The sequence below is a fragment of the Vigna unguiculata genome, chromosome 5, assembly GCF_004118075.2.
Source record: "Vigna unguiculata cultivar IT97K-499-35 chromosome 5, ASM411807v1, whole genome shotgun sequence".
NCBI classification, from domain to species: Eukaryota; Viridiplantae; Streptophyta; class Magnoliopsida; order Fabales; family Fabaceae; genus Vigna; species Vigna unguiculata.
Window position 1 is genome coordinate 14,195,579 of NC_040283.1, and position 22,184 is coordinate 14,217,762.

Below are 22,184 nucleotides of genomic sequence, written 5' to 3' on the forward strand. Positions count from 1 at the left end.
AATTTCTCATGCCAAAAACACTAGACTTAGTTCAAAATTAACTTTTGATAAAACCAAATGCTTAATTGATATATCTAAAAAATAATAATGCCTACTCAACAAAAATTACCGTAAAAATAAAACAAATTTAGCAACACATCTCAAATCAACACCAATATTCAACAACAAACAAGTATCGATGGCAAACCCCTAGCTAAGGGACCAACCACAAGAATTATGTCAAGAAGGACCTGAGAAGATTGGACTTATCTTAGTTGAGCAGGCCCAAATTGGTGTTCACCTAGGCTAAGGAAGATGTGAAGATCAAGTCTAGGATTCTTTGTAAATATTAGAATAATATTTCGAGCATCGTATTATGGACTTGTAGAATAGGATTTTATTTGGCCCATGTTTTGGACTTGGTCCTAGTAGACTATTTTGGGCTTAAAAATAGATGGGCCTAGCCAAGTGTGTGACATCTAGAAACTAGGGTTCTTAACCCTAACTTGGAGACCAAGCTACTTAAAGTAGCGCACCAAGGTGTGAAAGGTGTTAGTGTGGTGTGAAACATGTGTTTGTTTAGGTGGCAAGTCACACCCTCTACATGTTAACCTTTTGGCTCCAATTTTCAAGTTTCTAGCCTATTTCCCCTCTTATTTTTGGAGTCAACTTGCTCTCCTTCTAGCCTATAAATAGAAGGGATCACCTCATGTAAATCTATCTTAAATTTGAGTAAAAAATTGATTCCAAAATGAGTGCACACTTATCTTGTTTGAGCTCTCTCTAGATCAGTCTTCTGTTGTAGACTACTTTAGGCTTCATTCCTTAGGAGTTGGTCTTACCTCTCCTTAGGAAACTCACTTACATTGAACCAAACACCATGCTATCTTCATCTTTTCCAAGCTTCTGCATAAACACGCATCCATAGAGTCCTTCTTCCTCTCGATTTTGTTGAAGGAGCAAAGAAGCTAGTCATTGCTCCATCAAACTATTCAATTTTCACCTTTTCTTCATTCACAACAACCATTGCTCCCACTCAAATATGTTTCCTTCTAGATCGTTTACAATAGTAATAATAATAATAACAATTTGGTTGATTCCAGTTATTTATTTCTTATAATCAAATTTATGGATACAATCTAAAGTTATTTATTTCTTATAATCAAATTTATGGATACAATCTAAATGTGGAATAATCATATACAAAATTGATAACGAAGTTCAACCAATTATGCCTACATCTCTTGATTGTTGTGAATCTTATATTGAAAGAGAAAATTAAAATGAATGTTTTCAAAACACTCAGCTCACGTCCCAAATAAATCTAGAAAAATAAATTTTTTTCTCTCCCTCCCCTCTCTCTTCCTCTTTTTCTTTATTGTTGGAATGCATAATAATAAACTTTTGCATGTTGGTATTTATACACAATGCAATGTATATAATCCTCCTGTCTCATTTCTTATAATTATGCAATGCTTTTTAATTTATTAATTTTTAATTTCTCTCTCAAAAAATATGCTTCTCCACTTAAACTATTTGTTGAGCAATTCCAACATGCCCATTTCATCAAATTGGATCTTAACATCTATACCTATCTAGGTAATCATTGTATCAACCTTTACTTAGAACCCAATCATATCATGTCTTGAAGGTGTTTGAAGATAAGGAATTTTGGAACGAGTAATTCCACACGTTCATAATGACCTTTCTAAAAGGTCTATTTATGCTTTCGGATTTTACTTTTTGGAACCAACAACATTCTACTCCGGCTCTATTATTTCGAAACATGTATTTAACAAAACATTGTGAAATTCATTTTCCGAAATCCATATGTATGCTCACCTCAACTATTTCCAAAATGATATTTTAATCTTTCAAAATAGTAATCTAGAAAACCTGTTGGAAGTCCTACATCGACTAGAGATAAGACAATTTTATAATATATAAGTGAAGTGTAAACCTCACCTTACAAGCCGGGTTTGTGGGTTGAGTTAGACTTAAAATTCACTTCTAACAAAACCATTTCCCATCTCCCACACCTATATCAAATTACATTTTTCAAAAGCTTGTTTCCGAATTTCGATTCTCAAGAATCTTACCTTCACTATTTCACCAACTATGGAGCACGAGAAACACCTTCCATACCTCAATATACCTATCACAACTTCACCAGCACTTCCACCGAAGCTTTTTTGAGAACCTACAAGTAATGACAAATCTAAGATCCTAAATCAATGTAGACAATTAATAATTATTATCAAACAACCTTTTAAAGTAAAAGTAAAGAATTAAAGAAAACAAAATTAAAGGAACAAATATATAAGATTAGAGAAGGCAAAATATTTTTCTTTTTAGATATTTGATAATAATTTTAACAAAAAGAGGATGGACTCTTGCCCACGCTCAACCAAGGGTATAAGTGAAATTCCAAATGATAATGGGGTGCAAGTAGAAAGTTATGGGTGCAGGAAGAAATTGGCAAACAATTTAGCCCAAGGAAAAGGAGGTTAGGCTCATTACCTTTGCAGGAATTCCTTTATGCACGCCATATTCTTCTATTAAATGGAAATTAAGGGTTTTGTAGACAAACCCATTGTTGCGTTTTGCTTTGAGGGTTATGGAGCAAGTAAAGTGAAGGTCATTAAGTCTGAAATTGGGTATTTATTTGTGTTTGATAGTTCTAGTTGTAGGTTTTGAGGAATCCTAGGTTTCTGATTTAGAGCATTTTATGACTGTATAATCTAGAAACGAAAAATTATTACTTCCCAATTGTAAAATCTAGAATTTGAAAATTATTTTTCAGATTACATAATCTAAAAATAAAAATTGAGTTATTAATTATGTTATGGAATGTAAAATCCACAATATAAAATTGACTTTTAGACGGCACAATCTAGAATGAAAAATTGAGTTTCGAATTAGCAATAAAAAATAAAACAACTAATTTTTGGATTGTGCATTTGGAATATTTTAGATTGCACAATTTGGAAATTATTTTTAAGCTAAATTTTTTATTTATTTTTCTTTATCCTACTTATAATAATTTAATTGAAACTCAATATTAAAGTGTTATATTCCTTTCTGATCATTATTACCACTATCTCTTTAGTGGTTTTATTTAAAAAAGAAATCCAAAATTTAGGATAAAATATCATATCAAGATCATAATTTATCTCACATAAAGATGTTGTTAAAGCATTGTATGTATATTTGAAGGAATAAATTTGATGAGTTCTCACAAGTTGTTACATTGTCTGAACCCACCATAATTTAATGAAATTACTGAATACTTTTATCATTATATCTTGTTGATGGACAACACAATATATTGGTTATCATTATTTGAGATAATTGGTGTGTACATGATCGACTTTCTCTATGAATTTTGTGTTGTTAACAAGTAAACGAGAAAACAACTTATTCGGGGTGCATAAAAAAGTTAAGAGGGGGTTGGGAAAAGAAATTTCCCTAAAAACAAAAGAAAAAACTTAAGTTGAATTAATAAACCTAAGAACCAGTCCAATCAATATCTTTATTTAATGTGTAGGTGGTTTTTCTAATTATAAGTAATCTTCTAAGTTTAAGACAGGGGATAAAACTGATAAAAAATTGTGTAAAAAAAAAGTCTACTTTATTAATGTATAAATAAACTTGTATTTTAATCGATTTATTCTATAAGTCAAATATTCAATTTTGGATTATTAGAATTAATAAAAAGAATGTTGGGACTTAATATATAAATTATATTATAATTAACTTTATAATATATGAAAATACTTAATACGTTAAATTACTTAAGTTTAACTAGTACAACTAAACAAAATCATTTTAATCCTTCAAATTTATTATTACTTAAAAACTAAAATATTTTAAACATTACTTTAGTTTTTTTAATATAACATAAGTTATAACTATGATGCACCGATTTTTCAATTTGGGTCATGTATATGTATCTCACACGTATTTATATATGATATTTTAGGATACTTTATCGATATTGACCAGTGAAGTATCTAATTTACAAAGGCGTAATACAATACAATAAAATCTTTGAATAATGATCAATTTTAGTAACAAAAATAATTAGTCACTATATAGTGACCAATTTAAGTATCAATTTAGAAACTAAAAATGATTGGCAACTAAAATAGTTCCAAAAAATTATAATTAGTCTCTAAATTGATAATTAAAATAATTTTTATTATGAATTGATTTCTAAATTGGTCACTAACATTAGTTACCATAATTTTGACTACCAAAATAATTGGTTTCTAAATTAGTCACTAACATTAACTACCAATGTTTTGGCTACCAAAATAATTAGTCTATAAATTGGTCTCTAATTAGGAAATTGGTTTCTAATATATTTTTGGTTACTAAAATTGGTCATTATTTAAGAGTTTTCTTATAATGGTACTTTTATGATGACAATAATTTATATTTTTTATGTTGATAACTTTTGTACATGTAGTTTTAATTTGGATTAACACAATAACAATCATATATTTATTATATTGTTAAGAATTATTGTACATATTTTTTAATATTCATATATCGCGTATCTATCATGTATCGTGTCCTATTATTTTCGAAATAAATATATCAACATATATCGGATATATGTCATATCTGATATACGTATCATATCCGTGCATATCATAAATTACAATTGATGTTATATGAAATAAATGATGTTATATGTAACTTTGTAACACTCTAAAAATTAAATTATCAATTATTATGTAAAATCATTAAAGAATTTACTAATACGACCTAAAATATACAATATATATATATATATATATATATATATATATATATATATATATCCAAAGAAAGTTAAAATAAAATTAAAAGAATTATCTATTTCTATTATATTCTAAATATCATCGCACTTCATAAAACAAATAATACATACAATAGTTTATTGAAACAAATTTTTAATTTAAGAAAAACTAATATATATATATATATATATATATATATATATATATATATATATATATATATTATAAGATTTTTCTAAAAGTAACATTAATAGAAATACCTTGTCTTCTAAAAATTAACATGTAATTCTTATCATTTGGTAATATGAGTTAGGTATGAACTTAGGTTTAAGGTGTTTTTTGTGTGTTTATTCTTAATCTTGTCTTGGGTAGCTATCTAAGAGTGGTCAAAATAATCACATCCTTGGCTAAGTTGGTGCAAAAACTCAAATACGTGAACTATTGACTTTTGTTTCATGTTAGACGCCATTTGTTTCATTGGATGTTCGCGATTGGAAAAAGTTCACATTGACCACTGACTTCGTCTGCACTAGGCGCCTCTTATCGTGGCTAGGCGTTGGCTACGATCAGGACCGGCTTAAGGGTAAAGCGAGTAAAGTACTTGTTTTAGGCCTCAAGGATAAGAAGGCCTAAAAAATTTACTACTAATATTTTTTTTATTAAATTAATTATAAAATTATGTTTAAGAAAAAAAGGCCTCAAATTTGTTTTAGTACTAATAAATATACCTCTATTAAACTAATTATAAAATTACGTTTAAGATAAAAAAGACCTTAAAAAATATTTTAATACTAATATAGCTCTACTAAATTAGTTATAAGTTTATGTTTGGAAATAAAATTTAATTAAATTATTATTAGTGTATGTTAATTTTTATTGGTAGTAAAAATGCTAATTAATGAGTTAAAACATTTTTTTAGTAAATTATAATTTTGTTTACAAGAAAGATAATGATTAACTATCTTTATTCTCTTATAATCAATGTTGATTCTATTTTCTTCTTTTATCTCTCTATGACTTCTCTTACCTCTCCTTACTTAATTTTCTTTATAATAGTCATTTTTCTATAGTTTTGATAGACCACATCCCTTAAATCTTTTGAATCTCATTGCTCGTGAATACCAATTTTTTCATCCTCATTTCTAGTTTGTATGTTTTTTCTTTCTGTGTTGTTGTTATTTTTATTCTGTTTTGGATTTGTATTAGAATTAAAAATGTGTTTCTTTTACCTAGTTTTGTTTTTCGGTACTTTTAGATTTACGAGTTTCGAGAGTTTTTTTTTTTGCATAAATGTTTGAGGAGAAACTGAATTCTTTTACAAAACTATTAATTAGATTATAGTTTAGTCTTTTGGTGGATAATAGATTAATTGGAGCATAATTCAAAGTTGAGTTTTTTTAGAAAGATAATTCAAGTTTAGGAAAAAAATGAAAGACTTGCTATCAAGTTTAGAAGAATAATATTTTTTTAATTATTTTTATTAATGATTAATCTTAAAACAAATAACTTTGCATGTTTGTGAAAAGTTGAGACTTAAAAACGAATAAGAGACTTGAGACTTTAAGATACTACAAGTCCATTATCGAGTTTATTTTCTTGACAATCAGAACTAGTTTTTATTGTTTTAATTCATTCGTTTTATATATTTATCTTTAGTAGTGTTTTATATATTATCATTTTTTTTCATATAAAAATATATAGATATGTCAATTAGAAATTTTGAATTGGTCTATTCAAAAATTCAAAAGAAAAGAAGAATTGAGACTTTATTTGCATATAAAAAAAGGAGTTATGAACAAAAAAGAGCAAGTGTCTTGTATATTACTATGCGTAGATATTTCATTTTTGAAAGAAAAATGCTTAAACCTTGAAAAATCTTTAAAACATGATAATTTGTTGGATATTGTTGGATTTAATTTATTTCAGAATTAAATATCTTAAAGAGAAATTATAGGTTTGGAAAATGATAAACCAATTGACATTCTTAATTATATAAAAAGAATAAATTCTTTTTCAAATGTTAACAATTTTAGTGTTAGTTGTTTCAACTGAAAGGAGTTTCTCAAAGTTAAAGATAATGAAAACTTATTTAAGATAAACAGTATCTCAAGAAAGATTAAACAGTATCTCGAGAAAGATTAAACAGATTAGTCATATTATATATTGAGAAAGAAATGTTAAATGAAATTAATTATGACAATTTAATAAATAATTTTGCATAAAAAAACTCAAAAAATAAATTTTAAATAAAACGCCTCATTTTTTAAGTTTGCTTTAGGCTTCCTAAATCGTTGATCGTTGAGCTGTCCCTGACTACAACCGCTAGGCACACACCTCTTGTCATGGTTGGGCACTACCTGCCACCGCTGGGCACCGATTCCCTATCGTTGGGCCCTGGTTCCCAATCATTGGTCCTTGATTTCTGTTGGAAGGTATGAGTTATGCTTCATTGGGCGTAAAATCTAGGTGATGGGCACAAACCCTCTATAACAAATTTTCAAGTTTTGTTCCAACTTTTGTGTAAGGCAGTTTGTGAGTTGTTTTATGTCTTTTAAATGGGGCTAAATGTTGTTGATTGAAGTAGAGTTATTATAGCCAACTTTGGTTGTTAGTGCCTCACTTTGAGAACGAGCCTATCTTTTGGTCTTATCTTGAACCTTGGTTCAATTGGTGACAACCACTACTCATCTTGGGTTGATCCATCCCTCAACTAGCGTGCCACCTTCCCCATCCCCTTCCATTTCCTTTCTTTCCATCTTTTTTTTCTTTATTTCTGTAACATCCCTAAGGAATATTACTGATATTAAATAAATAAAATTCAAAATACAATAATTGTCGCATTTATTATAAACTATTTCCCAAAACATGGGAAATTCAAAACTTTAATATATAAAGCCATAAAACCAGGAGTCCATAATTCATAAAACTGAAATACAAAATCAATGGCTCCCGCCAGGTTTACATAAGTTTCTCAAAACAAAATCATAAACATATACTATATGTATATACAAAATATCCCCTGCTAGCCCTCGCTCTGAGTCTATGCATCTTCTGGCCCACCTGTCACATCATCTGCTCCCGGATATCAAGATATCTGATCATCGCCACACACACACAGATAGGGTGAGCTATGCACAATAAAATATAAACAGATATAAGAATAAACATGTTTCCCAACCCAAATAACATAACTACAATTCTTATACTTTTCAAATTACCCAACCATGACCTCATAGTCCTTCATGAGTCATATGCATAAACTAGGTCTTGGGACTCCCTGTGCTCCCACAAAACTAACTCATTCGTGGTCCAACCCTATGAGCCTATCCCGCTCATAGTCCTGCCCTACAGACTCCTCGTCTATAGTAAATCATCCAAGTCTCACACTTGGGCCCTGGCACGCACGCAATCACCATACTATGGACTCCTCGCCAAATAGTAGCCGACGGGAACATATCAGTTCCTTGCCCATCGTGCGCCCGACACATGCAATCACCATACTAAGGACTCATCACCCATTAGTAGCCGACGGGAACTCAACCTGTTCCATGCCCATCATGTGTCCAACCACCAAGCACATCCCAGACCTCTATTGGACTTAGTCCTTCAAGCCCAAACATCACACCACATGCATATACAACCTAACCTTGGTAAGAACAGCCAAAACACACACTCACAAGCACATAGAAACATAGTAATTCGCATAAACTCGCTTAAGCTAGGGACCTCTCGCCCAAGCTAGACCCTCAGTCTCGCTTAGGCTAATCCACCTCGCCTGAGCGAGCTTAAATCAACAACAACAGCACGATATCTCGCTTAGGCGAGCTCCCCTCGCCTAGGCGAGATCATCTCTCGCCCAAACACCCATTTCAATCTCGCCTGGGCTAAAATACAAGCAAAGCACCACACATAACCAAGACATCTCGCTTAGGGGAGGCCATCTCGCCTGGGCGAGACCCTGGTTCGCTAAAAAACCATAAACTCTTCGCTTGGACGAGAAGTCGCGCTCAACACGCGCAACTTCATCACAACCTCGCTGAGGCGAGTGTCTCTCGCCTGAGCGAGAAGAAAGTTACTTAACTCTAATACTGGGTCGCCTAGGCGAGTTAGGTGAACCAACTCCCAATACAAGACCCTGCAACTCTCGCCTAGGCGAGAAGGAGTCGCTTGGGCGAAACCTGCAGAGTTTCGCCACTACTAGTGCACCAAACACAACACCAATACCAATTTACAATACCTTCAGGTTTCATTCAATATGTACCATCAATCAAACTCTAAAAAGACATTTTACACAAGTTTAAATCCCCAAAACGCATAAAATAACCATGATTCAATAACAGTACCTGAAACCCTCATCACATTGCTTATCTCATACCCAAAAGACTTGACACCCACATTCTCTTTCAAATTCTAAATTGCAGTACACTTTATACCAAAAACCACATCACATAAAATCCCAATTGAGAATAAAACGCAGGAATACAAACCAGATAAAATGCACATAATTCAGCACCCCTAACCTGTGAATCTTTGCTTCCAAAGGTTGCCTAACCCTGACTTTGTGATTGCTAGAACCCTCCCTTTTTGCTCTCTCAACCACCACCACTTTGCTCTCAATCCCAATTAGCTTTCGCACTCAAAACTCGTGATCCTTTCTCACTCAAATTTTCAGTGGTAAAAAGAAATAAAACGAAAATTGACTTTTTAATGCCTATTATTACCTTTCATTATGGACTATTTTTCCAACTCCCTTGGCTGCCCCATTACCTCTAGGGCTTTCCCACCCTTTCACATTCAGACCACAAGTATTATAGCAAAAATAAAGAGATTAATTTATTTTTATCAAGGTTTGAACTCGTGACCCTCCACTCGCAATGCCAAAGCACAACCACTATGCCAATTCACATTTGGTGATACCTTCTAATGCAAAATAGTTTACATCATCAATTCCATACTCATACATATTATTAAAAATAACAATAAAACAACAACACATAATTAGCATACATAGGACTCAAACCCAAGTTCTCTCACACAATCAAAGTACTCTCAACCATTTGAGCTAGTACTTTTCCACATCACACCAACCCACAATTAATGCCATAAAATGCTCTTTTTACTCACATTTATTAATTAATTAATTATTTAATTAATGAATTTCACGGGTCTTACAATTTCAAGTTCATTTATATCTTTTGTTCCTTTAATGCTTTCACAATTTATGTTGTCTTTGTTGTCTTGTATTCTTTCTTGGTTAAATTGAATCCTTCTTTTCTCTCTTTTTGAGTTTCTTTGAAGTGCACATTCACATCTAAATAATCTCTTAGTTATCTTAATGTCCAGTGAGAGTCTTCTTGAAGTTTTCTTAAGTAACATTAACACAAACACCTTGTCCTCCTAAGATCTACAAGAGTGACTCTTATCACACACACACACACACACACACACACACACACACATATATATATATATATATGTATATGTATATGTATACATATATATATGTATATATGTATATATATACATATGTATATATGTATATATATACACACACACACACACATACACAAGAACACATTTTAAATAAAAAGTTATATACAACAATTCACTTTCATTCAAACACCGAACATACAACAATCACATAGATTATACATGGATGTGTACATCAAGGATATTCAAAAGTGGAGTATCAAATGATGTCTTTTGAAAGACTTATATTAAGTATGTCCTACCAGATAATCTAACGTTTGATCTAATATCCAAAAGACTTAAATTTACATGTGAATCTGGGAGAAATAATAAGGTAAGTTCAACACAACCCAAGTCGTACATCTACACATGTCACGATGTGCAAGAACTTTCCTTAGCTTCTCATCACATGATATCTTAGTTTAGATGACTTAGATGAGTAAGGATATCTTTGTTACAACATAGGTGTCAATAGTTAATACTCAAATAAAAAAAATACTTATATAATCCGAAATATATGACTACAATCACGTAATTCTCATCAATCTCTACAACCATTTTTATAACATACAAATTCTATCAATCTCCATAAACATTTTTACACAATATAACTCATTTAACTAAAATCATCAATTAATCATATATAGGAATTAATATTCAATTTGAATTTATAAAAACATTAACACTTTGATGAGTTTAATAGACTAGAATAAATTTTATTTATAGCTTAGCAAAGATATTTGTGCATGGAAGAAACTAGGTTGAGTTGTAGTATTATTTTCTATTGAGAAAAAAATAAGTATATTTTAAAATCTATTTTCAGTTGAGCGAAAAATCTTTCGCTTAAGCAAAATTACGACAAAAAGAAAGGTTTGAGTCTCTTTTCAATTTTCACTTAAGCAAGAATATAAGAGAAATTAGTCTCAAAAGCATAATCAACAAGATTTCAGGAATAATTCCAAAAGCATTTTAGTAATGCAACTTCTAAACAATTCAAAATCCAAACCATAATTTACTCAAACATCATCTTTTACTCATTTGAAATGAACATTGGTCTCTTAACTCAAACTATGCAAGTTAATGCTCATATCAAATTCATAATCAATCGTAATAAATATTATATAAAATTTCTCTACTTATCTAAATTATATTCAACACTCCATTCAAGGAATCTCTAACTACAATGCACAATCTAGAGCTGTCAAAATGGGTTGGAACCCGCGAGCCAACCCGGCTCACCACGGGTTCGGGTCGGGTTGGGTTAAATTTTTTTTACAAATTTCAATACGGGTTGATTTTTGACCCGACTTATTTAGAACCTGGCTCATCCAGGTTGAACCCGTGGTGAGCCGGATTGGCTCACCAACCCGCAGATAAAATGGTCACATAAATGTTTTTATTTATTTTTATTAAGTTGGGCTTTACATTTGGGTCATGTTAAGTTATTTTTTTATCCAACACATAAATAATTTGTATTTTTTTTTATTTTGGTTTGTATTTGGAATATATTAAAGTTTATTTAGATTTTAATTAAAATTACAATTTAATTTTGACTGAAAAAAAAATAAAAAAATAACATTTTTTTTAATTAAGTGAACCCGTGAGCCAACCCGTTTAACCCACCAATCCGTAGTGGGCCGGGTCGGGTTCAAATTTTTTTGGCTCGCTAAAAAGTGAGGCAGGTTGAGTTGGTGCACTAAATCATTAACCCGTGGTGGGTCGAGTCGGGTTACCCGTTTTGACAACTCTAGCATAATCTAGTCCTTAGATCAATGTATATCCATAAGAGTATGCAATCCAAAAACATGTTAAAAATCATTTATCAAACAAAACTAATATTTAAGCTTAAGAATTCAAACAAATTCTTAACCGACCAAAACCCCTATAAAAATTTTATGACCACATCACCTTCACATTGAGATCCTTTTTCTCTAAAGTTCTATAAGAAAATATAAATATCTTTCATTAATTGGAATTTTTTATTTAATTAAATTTCTAATTTAAGTACGAATTTACTCAAAATATAAGACCTAGAGTAAGATACGTAAATGTAACCAAATTTCAGTATATAATAAAATAAGTTGAGAGAATCACTTTTCTCATCTAACCAAACAAAGACTAATGATAAAACGGTAAGGAAATTAAAAGAATAAAGAATCTATAAAGTAAATAGAAACTTAAAGTTTGAAAATCTAATATGTTAGCATAAATGTTTAAATTATCAATTATAGTGAGATGTAGTCAAATCCCGCAATAGATAAGGCATGAAAGAGAAATCTTAAAGAGAAGAAGAGAGAGAATTTGAGAGAGAGAACAAAAAAAAGGAAAAGTTAGGAAGGAGAGTGCTCTATATAAAACTGATTAAGGATCTTTAGAATTTAGGATTCTCACATGATAAACATAATAGAGCACTAACCTTGATCCATGAGAGATCTTGTGAATATGCATTCTTCAATTTATAATCTTGTGTGTTCTTCAACCACCTTGTGAATATGCATTCTTCAATTTATAATCTTGTGTGTTCTTCAACCACCGTTATCTAATCTATCTCTTTACCTTTCTTTCTCTTCTCACACGTTCTTGATGGGTTACTGTGAAAAGAACCTTATGCTAGATACAGAACCCCAGTCCCTTTTATAAACCAACGTCCAGTGGCAGAACTTGACCAAAAATTCTAGGGGGCCAAATTATATTTGTTATATATAAATTATTTTTTTTAATTAAAAAATAATAATTTCTTTTAATTAAAAAAATCAATTTCTTTACATCATTTTTTTTATTCAAAATAAGCAATCATCACAATAGAATCTAAACAATAGAATCTAAACAATATAACAATGGATAATTTTCTAGACGCATTTAATATGAACCCCATTTTACATAAGCCATTCGTACCTCATCAATTTAATTTGGTGGGTATTGCCAAATTTGAAGACGCTTTCCCGGATCACGTTCTAAAGTATTTTCAAATTCATTATATGTAACTTTAGGAATCTTAGAGAGTTGTTTTTCGTTTTCTTCAATATTTGGATTCTCATGAAGTTTCTCAATTTTAGATGACGTAGATGCATTTTTTTCATCTTCATCACAAACATTCCTCTTGAAAAAAGAATCAATTCTTTTACTCTTTATCATAATTTTTTTAATATAAATTTTTCACCTCTCACCTATTTACAAAAAGATAAAATTATGAATACCCCAAATTAAATCTTAAAAGCAAGACTCAATATTTTAAGAAAACTAATAACTTCTAAATGATTGGCTTCCCTTACCTTAGAGTAGATTCCTAATATTGTTCCTTCCTTACACAACTTCAAAGCCTAAAATAGCTCTATCTACATAAAGAAGAGTTTGATCAACAATTAAAGCATGATTTTATAATCTCTAACAGATAGAGATATGTCTAGAGCGTAGAAAAGCCACATACAATAGAGAAACATATTGCTTCAAAAATAAAAAGGAAAAGATGAACTTACTCAAAAGAAGAAATTGTTCGGTCCAAAATGTTCCTTAACTCTTCAATTTTGTCGTAGTGCAATTTGATTTTGAAAATAATAAGGAATTGATGGTGAAAATTGAGATGAAAATAAAACGGGAGAAAGAGATGAAGGCACAGAAGAGAGAAACAAAATAAAAAAGTTTAAGAAATTATATTAGAAAAAAAACAGAATTTTTAAATTTTAAAAAAGATTTTTCAAACTAAATTAATATAAATAAGGTAATAATATATAAATAAGTAATAATATATAAATGAAGTAATAATATATAAATATTTTTTTAAATATATAGAAAATAAAATAAAATAAAAATCAATTAATATAAATAAAATAATAATTTATAAAAATTATTTTTTAAATACATAGAAAATAAAATTAAAAAAAAAATGGTTGGGGGAGCCACGACTCCCCCCTGTCCTTCATACTTCCGCCAATGCCAACGTCCATCAAGTTGGTTTTTATTTTATCGTTATCTTTATTTTGTTTTATTATCACTTCTCATAATAATAACCAATAAGTCTTTAGATTTTATTAAATCACAATTGAACTCATCATAATATTTCAAATGAGTCACTAATAGAATTAATTCGTCAATTAATTCTAACATTCTCCCACTTGACTCATATGATACTATAACTTTATGTGATTTAATACATAAACATAATACGCATTAAAAGACCTTGCATAAATTGGTTCCATCATTATTCATAATTAAAGATACAGAAATAATAAGAGTCATGGCGGTCACACATCATTCGATCGACATGATCCCTTCCATGTACTACTATATCATCCCTTTCTCCTCAATATGACCTTAAAAACGAGAAGTTCATAATGGGTCCAAACATAATGTCATTTTACAAAGCAATAACATAACATAATTTATTTTCTTTATCATAATTTGCATGCATAATCATAAAGAAGAAAACACAGATTTCAGAAATTTATACATTAGGGAGCTCAGAGTGTCACATAAACATTAAAACATTAACATTCAACATTTAACATTCACTAGTAGACATAATGCCCATATTCTTTACATGGCCAACATACAATTTGGGCGGTAACCCTTTTGTTAAATGGTCAACAATCATAAGATCTGTGTTAATATGTCCTATTGACAATCTACGTTTTTGAACTTCTTCTTTAACGGCAAAATATTTCAACTCCATATGTTTAGCACCTCACCCATATCTTTCATTTCAAAGTTATTAGAGAGAAACATCTTAGTCTCACTTAATAGACCAAGATCATTAGTCGCAAACAAGATATCATCAACATACAGAATCAGAAATATAAACTTACTCCCATTGACCTTCAGATATATACACCGATCAATGATGTTTTTCTTAAATCCAAAGGACACAATAGTATCATTGAACTTTAGATACCATTGCCGAGAAGCTTGCTTAAGTCCATATATTGATCTCTTAAGTTTACACACCATGTGCTCCTTTCCTTCTTCAGTGAACCCCACCGGTTGGTCCATATAAACATCCTCTTCTAAATCCCCATTCAGAAAAGCAGTTTTAACATCCATTTGATGCAACTCAAGATCATAATGAGCTACTAATGCCATGATAATTCTAAAAGAATCTTTCTTAGAAACATGCAAAAAAGTTTCCTTATAGTCAATGCCATCTTTCTAAGTAAAACCTTTGGCAACAAGTCGGGCCTTGTAACGTTCAATATTGCCTTGAGAGTCACGCTTAGTCTTAAAGACCCATTTACACCTAACTCTCTTGCATCCTTCTGACAATTCCACAAGGTTCCATACGTCATTATGTGCCATTGATTTAAGCTCATCTTTTATGGCATCTAACCACTTATTAGAATTATCACCATTAATGGCTTCTGAAAAAGAAATTGGATCATTATCAATACTTAAGTCATTTTCTGACTCTTGTAGATAAATCACATAGTCATTCGAAATAGCAGACTTTCTATCTCTGTGAGATCTTCTTAATACTATTTCTTGTGGTTGTTCTACTATTGGTTTAGTATTAACCTCGGGATCATTAATTTGTTGTTCTTCTTGATTGTTGTGAGTTTCTACAACATGTGGAACAACAACTCTTGATAAAGAAGTACTAGGTATAGGAACTTGTACTCTAACTTCCTTAATCTCCACATTTCGTGAAGTTTCACTCCCACTGGTTTCACCATTCTCAATGAATTGAGCATTTCCAGTTTCAATGATTCTTGTACTATGGGTAGGATAGTAAAACATATACACCCTATTGATTTTTTTGGATAACCAATGAAAAATCCACTGATTGTTCTTTCATCCAGTTTCTTTTCTTTCGGATTGTATATTCTTACTTCTGCTTGACAACCCCAAACATGCAGGTGTCTCAAACTGGGTTTCCTACTCGTCCACAACTCAAAAGGAGTCTTTTGAAAAACTTTACTAGGAACCATGTTCAACAAATACATGGCAGTCTTTAAAGCATACATCCATAATGATACAGGTAAACATGAATTACTTAACATACTCCTAACCATATCCAATAAGGTTCGATTACGCCTTTCTGATACACCATTTTGTTGTGGTGTGCCTGACATTGTGTATTGAGCACAAATACCATGTTTCTCAAGGAACTTAGCGAATGGACCATGGTGTTGTCCACTTTCATCATATCTTCCATAATACTCACCACCTCTATCAGACCTTACAATTTTTACCTTTCTGTCTAATTGCCTTTCCACTTCATTTATATAAACTTCCAAGGCATTCACTGATTGAGATTTCTCATGCAGTAGATAGACATGTCCATAACACGAAAAATCATCAATAAAGGTGATGAAGTACTTCTCTTTATTGAAAGAATTTACATCAAACGGACCACATATATCAGTGTGTATGATTTCAAGAAGCTGAGTGCTTCTGGTGGCTCCTTTCTTTGTGTGTTTAGTTTGTTTGCCTTTAATACAATCCACACACACATTCAGATCAGTAAAATCTAAATCCGGAAGGATTTCATTCTTTACTAATCTTTGCATTCTTTCTTTTGAAATATGTCCCAAACATTTATGCCACAAGTAAGCAGATCGTTCATCCACTAAATTATGTTTAGTGCCAACATTGTGATGTAAAGTCATAAAAGTTTCAGCATATAAATTATCCAAATTCAATTTATATAAACCATCATAAAGTGTACCAGATCCAATCATAAAAGTACGCTTAAACAAACTGAAACAACCATTCCCAAACTTAAAAGAATATCCAGCAATATGAAGCTTAGGCAAAGAAATTAAATTCCTAGTGATACTAGGTACATAAAAAGTATCCATAAGGTCTAAGTGATATCCAGTGTCGAGGATTTGACGATAAGTCTCGACCGCTTCCACTGGAACTTTCTCTTTATTGCCCATAAAGACAAACTTCTCATTTGGGTTTATGGTTTGGGTTGTAAGAAATCCCTGCATCACATTAGAAACATGAGTCGTACATCCATAATCAATCCACCACGTATTATGGGGAACTTTAGTTAAGTTTGATTCAAAACATATGTAAGCATTATGTAACCTTTCTTTTCGAACTAAGCTCTACGCTTTATGCAGTCCTTTACCCTTTCCATGTTTCTTAACAAATTTCTTTCCAACAGCTCATTGATTCTTCACATACTGAATAGAGTGGCTTCCTAAGTTCTTAAGTCGGGTCTCCTCCTGAACTAGCATACTGTGCAATTCATGCATATTCCACTTGTCTTTCATGGTGTTATAGTTCATCTGAAACGGACCATACTCAGACGGTAATGAGTTCAGAATGAACTGCACGAGAAAACCTTCATTCACTGCCATTCCTAGAGACTTAAGTCTTGCTGTGATATTTGTCATTTCGATCACATGCTCATGCATGGTACGTGAACTGTCAAACTTCATGGTGGTTAACGTACGCATCAGTGTCCCAACGAGAGATTTATCAGCAGTTTGGGAGCGCTCTTCCACAAATTTCATAAATTCTTTTGCGTCATCGGTTTTGGGAAGAGCTGACTTTATATTGGTTGCTATGCTCATTCTCATAAACATTAAGCTAAGTCTGTTTGATCTTGCCCAAGCTTTGTAATGGGCTTTCTCTTCATTGCTACTAGCATCCGTGATAGCAGCCGACTTTTCAACTTGAGAAGCTAGATCAAGATCCAATACACCTAAGTGAAATTGGACTTGCTCACTCTAGTCAGGGAAATTCAACCCATTAAAGATTGGAACAGACGAAGCATGCAAGTGTAAAGATACCGGAATAAAGACTGCAATTAACACACGCCTAACCTTAATGCTTTTAGTCATAAAACTAAACGTAAAAACAGATTCAAATATAAACAATCATTCTATGCATACTAATGTTCTCCTTTGGGAGATCCAATAATACACAAACATAAACATAATGATGTTAATCATATTATAACATTATTGATAATTAAAATATGCATCAACTAGAATTACCTACTACCTTTGGGTATATAAATAAAACTAGTGACGCATACAAAATTATCTACAATCATGTTCATTAATTATGAGAACAATTAATCAACCTTTGGGCGATTCTTAAATGCCTTATAATTAATGAATTTCAATTAACCCATAAATTTAATTATTCATAATTTAGCATCAATACTATGAGTAATTGAAATAAAACATTAATAATTTGAAATCACAAGAAAAACTTTAAAATTTTGGCCACTTTGGTGACTAAAAAAATTTATCATACTTGATTTCAAATAAATAAATACACATTTAATTGCTATACACTTTATATAACATCTTTATTAATTTTAATTTAATAATAAAAAACATAAATATTATTGCAAATTAAAATAAAGTTATTAATTATTTATATAAATAAAATAATTAATATTAATTTATTGGTGACGTAAACTAATCAAAACATTACCTATTTTCCCTAAGCACGTTTAGACATGGGCAGTTTTTATTCCATTCACTACCTCATTTCAAATTCACGTTCACAGGTAGGTTTTTTAAACTTTCAATGCCATTCACTTTGCCATTCACACAGTAACGGTTTTTAAGCCATTCACACATTACTGCATTACTTTATTCCAAATTAAAATAAAATAAACAACTTTCATACTATTAATGCAAAACGATGCAACGTAACAACGGAAAAATAAGAATCCAATTTAATTCAAGGCATGGCATAAGAAAAAGCACTGTTACCCAATCTATCTCTTTGCGCCTTTTTTTCTCTTCTCACACGTTCTTGATAGGTTAATGTTAAAAGAACCTTATGGCCAGAGACAGAATCCCAGTCCCTTTTATAAAGCAATGTCCATCCAAGTTGGTTTTTATTTTATCTTTATTTTATTTTATTATCACTTCTGATAATAATAACCAATAAGTCTTTAGATTTTATTAAATCACAATTGAGCTCATCATAATATTTCAAATGAGTCACTAATAGAATTAATTCGTCAATTGATTCTAACACTCTAAACATATTCTTTTATTACAAACAGTAGCAGATCTTGACTAATAATTTTAGGTAGCCAAAGTAATACACTTAAAATTTATAAACTTGTATTTGATATGAACACCATTTGAAATAAGCTCTCATAATTTGATCTTTTTTTTTCTCATTGGATATTCTCATGTTTAAGTACGTTTGTCTCTGTCGCGTTCCGAAGAATTAATATCAAATTCATCACTTGTAATTCTTTAAATATTAAGAAATGACTTGTCTAATTAAACAATTAGATTATTAATATGATGTTTATGTAAAGAAGTTGAGTTTTATTTGTTTTCATCTTCACTAAAGCTTCCCTTTTATTTATTTTAAAAAATAAATCTAATCTTTTATTCTTCACATCAATCTACCTTTTTTCTTTTAAAAAGTTTAAAATTCAAAAATAATTTATCATATTTTAATCAAAAATTCAAAGACATAATTACTAAAATAAAACTATGACAATCAAACCATATTAAAAATTGGTTATGAAAAAACATATAGTACATTCATTTTTCTTCTATATTCATAATAAATGAACATACAAAGACTCGTGAGATAAAAAAAAATATTAACTATTAACAAAATATTTCATTATCAATTGAGACAAAAAATTTTCTTTTTTTTTTCAAGAATAGAAGAAAACATATTTTGCTGAGAGTAAAAATAATAAATTTGTATTTAATTTTCTTTTTTCTTCGATATATTTGAAAAAATCAAAGAGAACGTGAATGAAAAAAAAAATCTCACTAAATACTTTTATTCTACTATATTTAATTTTATATTTTTATCTTTTATTAACATTAAATATTATACTTTATAAAAAAATTAAATAAATGTAATTTAACTTTCATGTATGTTCCATATAATTTAAACCATTTTTAATATAATAGTTAAAACGTCTATGTGTACACATTTTTTAAATATGAATAATATTATACTAGTAGATGATAATAGTATAATATTATTAAGTTAATATATAAAATAAATATATATTTATTAAAAATAAAATGGAATGAATAAAGAGAATAGTTATTAATGAATAAAAAAAATATTTTATAAAAAATAGGTAAAAGTAACTGTTAATTTTAAAAAATTTAATAAATAATTATATTATAAATAGTGTAATTGATATTATAAAATGTGAATAAAAAATAGAATCTTCTTTATTATATACTAGCGAACACACAGCAGACGTTGTCGTGCCTGTGTATTCGTATTTTTTAATTTTCAAAAAATTTAAGATCAATAATAAATATATAATTTTTAAAATAGTTGTTAAATATAAATTTTAAAAAAATAAGATATGTAAAAAAAAATTAAATAATGATTTAAGACAAAAGAGATTTGTAGAAAAATGATTAAAAATAAATTATTTATAAAATAATTAATTTTTAAAATAACTAAAAATAAAACGGATATTATAAAATATGAACACAAAAAGAAGAATCCCTTTATTGTTATAGATTGTTATAGATATAGATATTGGTATATATGATTGATTTAACTTATTTATATGCCACCGGCCGGACCCATGCCCCTGATTACAGAAATATAATGTTATAGATAATGTAATATCACAATTCCATGTAAAAAGGATTTGTTATTAAATATTTTGTTCTCTGCAGTAGATTTTTAATTTCATGTTATTTTCACACAAGTAACCCAATTCTTTTTCAAAAAAGAAAAGAGTAATATCCACGACCTAGGTTGTTAAGATTATCTATTTGTGTTCCTCTTGCAAAAGTATTTTCAGTTGAACAGTTATCTGAGAGAAAAATATTTAACTGTAACGTACTTGGCTGTGATTTTTATTCGAGTTATGTTGATCAATAAATCAATGAAAGAAAAAGTTTCTTAAACTGATATTTTTTAATTTCTCTGCAAAAACTCTTTCTGCTCTGTATAAAATTTCATAATTATTTAAAAATTTATTATGAAACTGACCTAAGAAAGGAGACAGAGAAGCGTAACAACGTCACATGAAACAAGTGTCTCACAGCATAAGAAGGATTGGATTGGAGGGAAGCACGTACTTCTCATTCAAATAATTTTTTAATTTTTTAATTTTGAGATTGACACATCATCACTGCACCACACGAGAAACCGTCTCTGACGGCCATTTCACTTTTGTAGCTAACGAGGGCCAAATAAAAAATAGCCACACATTCTTCTATAATATATTTTATTTAATGCAATTAAATAAATAATTTTAACCTCGTAATTTCAAAAAGTATTATAGTTTTACTCTATATAAATCAACATTCTTATTATATTAATAGATGATAATAATATGTGTATAATTTTTTAAATATATATAACATTATATTAATAAATAATGATAATATAATGTTATTATGTTAATTTATAAAATAAAATTATATTTATTAAAAATAAAGTAAAATATATCAGAAAAGATGAGAGAAGAACGATTGATAAATAGAGTGAATGAAAAAACATAATGGACAATTTATAAAAAATTAAGAGTTAAGTATGTTTTTTGACGTGTCTAACGCTTTTCATATTAGTATTAGAGTTTTTAACACTATTTGACACATTCTTGGTTCAATATCTGATGAGAAATAAGTTTGACACATAAAAAAAGTTAACGTAATCAAAATAAAAGGACTATATCTATTTATTTTTAAAGTTTAGGGACCAAAATATATTGAAGTTTCGGACAGAGACAAATTCTAATTTTGGATCAAAATTCAGAGACTAAAAAAAATACTTAACCCAAAAATTAATAAATAATTATATTTTAAAAAGATAAAGTTAGTATTTTGAAATGGGAAAAAAAAGAAAATCTCTATTATTATGTATTATTATAGATAAAAATCAGAAAAAGTCTGTTTATAACAAATTAACTGTACATTAAGTACTTCAGTTTTAGAATCGTAACATTGACCCATAGTTAATACTATGCAAATAACTTATCCGTATAAGCTTTTAATAAATATGCTTAACAAGTTGACTAAAATTCGTATA